This window comes from Myotis davidii, unplaced genomic scaffold, assembly GCF_000327345.1.
Source record: "Myotis davidii unplaced genomic scaffold, ASM32734v1 scaffold399, whole genome shotgun sequence".
NCBI lineage: Eukaryota > Metazoa > Chordata > Mammalia > Chiroptera > Vespertilionidae > Myotis > Myotis davidii.
Window position 1 is genome coordinate 5,297,844 of NW_006292094.1, and position 5,750 is coordinate 5,303,593.

General features: G+C 57.3%; 1 long non-coding RNA gene across 1 annotated transcript; it reads left to right on the top strand.

The window, feature by feature from the left end:
• Positions 1-2,042: 2,042 nt before the first annotated feature.
• Positions 2,043-4,715, top strand: LOC107183367. The gene is made up of 3 exons (XR_001514153.1): positions 2,043-2,277; positions 3,190-3,534; positions 4,481-4,715. It is a non-coding gene; the product is annotated as an uncharacterized LOC107183367 (long non-coding RNA).
• The last annotated feature ends 1,035 nt before the right edge of the window (positions 4,716-5,750 follow it).

Consider the following 5,750-nt stretch of genomic DNA (forward strand, 5'->3'; position numbering starts at 1 on the left):
TCGGCGCACGGGCCTCTCACGGCGCAGGCGTGCTGCGCAGGTCCCGCCCCCTCACCTCTGGCCCGGGTTAAAGTTCCGGTCAAACACGCGCAAGCGTGGGGACGCACCGGGGCGTGATGGGCGGGGCGTTCCTCGAGCGCCGCGCATGCGCTTGGGGAAGAGTGAGCGCTAGGTACACCCCTGTCGTTTAATGAATATTAACAGGCCCGCCATGGGCCCGTCATCGTGTTTAATATTTATGTGCATCATCTTACTTGGTGTTATAGCAACCCAGTGTAGAGACTATTGCGTTCCCATTTTATAGATTTGAAAACTGAGGCTCAGAAACATTAACCCGTTGCCAAGTGCTGGGCCTTAGAATGGAAGCCCCATTTCTCTAAGGCGCATGCTTTCCGGGTCCCTAGGCGAGGCTCCCACCCTACATTTATTCATTCGTTCATAGCATTTAGGAAACACCTTCCGTGCTAACTAAACGGGCCTCTGTCTTTCCGGCAGAGAGCATGGCAGGGGAGACTTCACCACAATGACAAAGCAGGGTACAGGAAGCGCATACAATGAGGTCACTGGACCTGGACTTAAGGGCCTGGCAGGACTGTGCATCAGACAGACACGTGCAGTCATATGTAAATGCATAAGTACACACGTGGAAGTGCCCACATAGCTAACCACCAAAGTCAAGACACGGGGCAGGAGCCGCGTCTTGGTGGTTCTGTCGTTCTCAGTTGGCACAGTGGTCTGTGGACTGTTATTACTGAGTAAAGGCACATAAAGAGGTGACCAAGGAAACCCCATGATTCTAGACCAGGGGTGGGCAAACCACAATGGGTTCTTAAACTGGACCTGAGGGCCGGAACAAAAGCATGGATGGAGGGTTCGTGTGAACTAATATAAATTCAAAGTAAACATCATTACATAAAAGGGTACGGTCTTTTTTTTAATAGTTTTATTCATTTCAAACGGGCCGGATCTGGCCTGCAGGCCGTAGTTTGCCCACGGCTGTTCTAGACACATTCCTTGTCTTCATTTTGAAAAGCCACTCAATTTTTTTTCTTGTTCAACAGGATCTATTATCCCATCTAGGTTAGGAACCCCTTCTCTCTGCCTTTAACAAATGGAGACCCCACAGTAGCTCTGGGGTAGACTTACCAGTTTCAATTTACCAGACATCTGACTCTGTTCCTTGGAGGAACAGGGGGTCGTTTGGGTACTAGAATCTCGAAATTCAGTAAACCTACAGTTATGTAGATGAAAACAAGTATCTTAAGTGGATTATTAGGTCTAACATGCAAGGAATCACTACCATCCCCAGGTCGCAGGCATGTGCTGTCTACTGTAGAATGACACCCCCACCTCACACGGTGTGGGGTGTTAGCTGGCGCCGTGACTGAGTCTTTGGTAGGCCATTCTACCATCCATCTGAGTAATAGGGTGCATGACCAGGTGAATTCCAAGGGCGTGAGCCCATTGCCAAACTTCCTCCGCCGACATGTCAATTTCTTGGTTAGAAGAGAATTGGCCCGGATGCCCGGACACCCTATTAAAAATGGCACCGCCACACTTTCTCACACCCCTGCCCCCTCCTCGCTTTGTGTTTCCAAGTGGCACTTATCACCTTCCACAGACGACAGCACGTCCCTCCCATTTCACTCCGTGTCCTGTTGCCTAGCATAATGGGAACTTGGCACCTAAGAACTGAGCCCGGGCCTCTGCCCTGGGCGGTCAGAGTGGGCTGGACCGGAGGGCTGCTGCCCACTCGCTCAGTGTTTTATTGCTTTATCCCCTGGGTTTTATTGGGAACCACAGACAAGTGTTGCCGGAGAGTACGCTGGGTTTGTGCCAGAGAGCTTGACCTGCGTGTGTGACTCACTGAAGGACTCTGGCCTCCGGCTCACCTTGAGGTTGGCTGAGCTCAGTTCCTGGCGTGGAGGGCGTGGCGGGCGGAAGAACGCTCAGGAGCCTCTGTCATTGCTTCAGCATCCCCAGGTGCCTGGCCTGGAGCCCACCCCAGAGAGAGGCGGTCCCTTCCTCCTCCTGCCGTTAGAGCAGAGGCAGCCCTGGCAGGCACCCTCTCCTGTGCGCCATTCCGAGAGGAGAGCGGCTCCCGAGGGTTCCTACCGAAACGCCAGGCCACGGGGAGGGCTGAGGGCTGGCGTGCAGGGGGTGGAGTGCACGTGCCCGCAGGAGGCGTGGGAGAGGCCAGGACAGGCCACACTGGACCCAGAGGGCACGCTGCCGCCCACAGCCTGGCTCAGATTCTCCCAACGTGTGTGTCCTCAGGTAAGTCACCCAACCTCTCTGTGCCCCAGTTTCCTCAGTGAGAACAGGGGTAAGGCAGCTGATGGCATGAGGATGCGGGAAGACGGACGGCGGGAGGGAGCACTTCTAGGACACGGGCAAGGCCTCCGAAAGCATTCCTCCCCGTCAGGCACGACGGTCCCGCCACGTGGGGTGCATGTTCTTTGCTGCACAGGCCTCCCGTCGGGCTCTCCTACCATCAGGCGAAAGAGAACACTGACAAAAGTGATCCCAATCGGCTTTTCTAGAACTCTGGGCAGTAACTAAAGGCTTGCAACAGCCTGAGAGGTCTTTCCCGAGTGAAACCGCCAAGTCTTGATAAACACGCTGAGCTGGCGGCACTGTAATTGCCCGAGCCCCATCGCTTCCTGTCAGGTCCGTGGGAGCCTTGGAACCCGGGCCTCGCTCCTGTGATGCCTGAGCCAGCAGCCGGCAGCCACTGGACGGTGCAGCGGGCTTGGAGTTTCCCCAAAGCCCCAGCCAGAGCCCGGCCACCATTCCCTTGGCAGTTTGCTAAAGCACCTCCATCCTCAGAAGGCCTTGCCCGGCCCACCAGGGGGCACAGGGGTGGGAGCGACTCCGGCGGCCGCAGGGGACGCTTATAGCAGGGCAGAGGGCCTCCGGGGGGCCTGCTGGGAGCCAGGCCTGGAAGCAGAGGGGGGGTGACTAGAAGCAGGATGTCCCCCGCGAGGAGAGGACGGGGAGGAGGCATGCCTGGCTTCTCTGCTGGTCCTCGGGGCGCAGGACGACAGGAAGGCTGCCGGCTTGCTCAAGGCCGGACCTCGGGGCTGAGGCGGTGGCCTTGGCCTGCGGCTGGTCGCTGCGGGTGGGAGGTTCTGGCCCCATGCGTGCACTGGCCATTGTACGTTTGCATTTCTGTCTCCGCACCCTCAGCAAACACGGCAGATTCCACCTCCCAGATCCAGTTAGAACCAGCCACCTCGCCTCTCCGCTCGGCCAGGCTCCGGCAGCCTCCCCTGTGACCGGCCACCGCGGCCCTTTCGCCTTCGTGGGGGCATCGCTGGGAGGAATCCTGAGGCCATGGGGTGAGGACACCCTCCCACCCCACCTCCCGATCACAGCCAGCTCCTCGCCGAGGTCTGTGAGGGCCTGTCCCGTGTCACCCGGGCCAGCCACGCTGCAGGCCCCTCGTTCTTCCGGCCTCTCTCTCCCTTTCCCGCCCGCACTGAAGACTCTCCCTCTGCTGGCATCGGCCCCACCCCGCTTCCCAGGTTGCAGGTGGGTCTGGAGTGGAACTCCGCGGGTGTCCATTAGAAAAGGCGCTCCCTGCCCGTCTCCCCCACCCTCAGCCCCATCAGAGCCAGTTCCCCGGGATGGTCATTTTTTCAACTGTCGTCATTCCACACCTGACCACCAGAGGGCAGCAAGGCCCAGCAATTAGATCGAAGGGGACCCTCCAAGGCTGGGTCCTGGGCTTCCGCTCCTGCCTTGGGGGGCCTGGGATCAGGGGTGTCCGGTAACCAGGAGATGGGCCCCGGGGAGGATGGGGCAGGGCTGGCATGTTAGAGAGGCCCCAGGAGAGAAGGGCCGATCAGAGCTGAGGGAGTATGGTTACCCCAGCTTTGCTCTTCTTTTGCTGTTGTTCTATTTTAACTTCACAATTTCAGAAACAAACAGCGTGAGGCCCAGACAGTGTGAGTTGTTTGAGATGATAACACAACTGCCAGCGGCTGGATCGGCCTGGCCACGCCCCCCCTTATCAGGACTGTCTAGATCAGTGGTTCCCAAACTTATTTGGCCTACCGCCCCCTTTCCAGAAAATATATTACTCAGCGCCCCCTGGAAATTAATTTTTTTTAAATTTTAATAGCAATTAAACAGAAAGATATGTGTATTAATGTTTCTACCTTTTTCGTAAAATATAGTAAAGAAAGGTGTAAATTAGAAACATTGAAGTTTGAAATTATGAAACTATTTATTGAACTCAGAATAGAAAGGTAATACAAGAAAAGTTAAAACAAATGCACCTGTGGCCATCACCGCCCCCCTGGATCGCTGCAGCGCCCACCAGGGGGCGGTAGCGCCCACTTTGGGAATCACTGGTTTAGATAAAGGGGGCATCTGGCGTTTCTCGCACGTATAGAACAAAAGCAAAAGCGTTAGTACCTACTTCCCGCCCCGCGCCGGTCTGTGAGTGTTCTCACGTGATCTTTTTGTCTGTTAGCTGCAGATCTGGAGGGTTTTCCCTGTGGGAAGTCACCTCACCCCTCGCAAGTACCTTCCTGCGACAACCCGGGTTCTGACTGACCCACCGGCCTGTGTTCTCTTTGGCGGCGGTTTTGTTTGTTCCGTTTTAATCCAAGCCCCCACGTCAATGGAGAGTCTGGATTCGAATTTGGCTTCATCCTCTAAGTCTCTCAGCCCCAGTGTCCTCTTAGAAAATGAGTCTGGCCCTGGCTGGGGTGGCTCAGTGGCTAGAGCGTCGGCCTGTGGACTGAAGGGTCCTGGGATCGATTTGGGTCAAGGGCACATGCCTGGGATTTCGGGCTGGATCTCCAGTAGGGGGCATGCAGGAGGCAGCCGATCCATGATTCTCTCTCATCACTGATGTCTCTCTCTCTGTTTCTCTGTGAAATCAATAAGAGGAAAATGAGAGGGGGCAGGAAAATTGCTTTGAATGGTGCCCTTCGGCACTTAGCCAATGCGTGTGACCCCAGCCCCCTCCTGCGGTTGTGACAGCAGCCCCAGGCTGAGATAAGGGGCGCCTGGAAGAAAAACCAAAGGCCTGGGGATCTGGCCCCAGGCCCCTCACCCAGCTGCTTCCTGCCTCATCTCTGCGCTTTGGAAGTTTTGGGTTTGGATTCGCAGCTGGGTCAGAGTCAGGAGGGGAGCAGCCTGAGAGGCCTTGTTTGGGGGAGGTGGAGGGAGCGGGGGAGGGAGTGCAGGGGACCCGGTCCATTCAGAGCAGTAAGGCCCGATGATAGGAGGAAGCTCTGATCAGGAATGAAGGTCCCTCAGCTGTCAGCCCCGGGATCGCCTCCCCCACCCGTGCGGCTCCTGCAGCTGAACCGGTGAGGGGTGGGAGTGTGAAGGCCCACCTCACTCACTCATGGGGAACCTCGAAGGGCCTCCCCAGCTTCCGAATACCCTTCTGGACCTGCTGAGGCCACTGTCTACAGCGCCCAGCAGCCCAGCTCTCGGCTGCCCCTTCCTGCCTCCGCCCCCCTCCCTGCGCAGCCCTGAGAACAGCCCCTTAGCAAATCTCACGCTGATCTCAGCTGAGAGCCGCTCCGGGAGCCAGCGTGTGGCCGGTGCCAGCCTGGCGCGGGGACCTGCTTTTCCTTTCGGGGAAGGCCTGACGCTGGCTCGGGAGGGCGAGCTGGTGGGGGAAGAGCCCACAGCTCCCTGCTGGGCAGTGAGCACAGGCCTGTCCCATCAGGCCCGGCACACAGTGGGCCGGACAGAGACTGAAGGATTGGAGTCCGGCTCTTGGT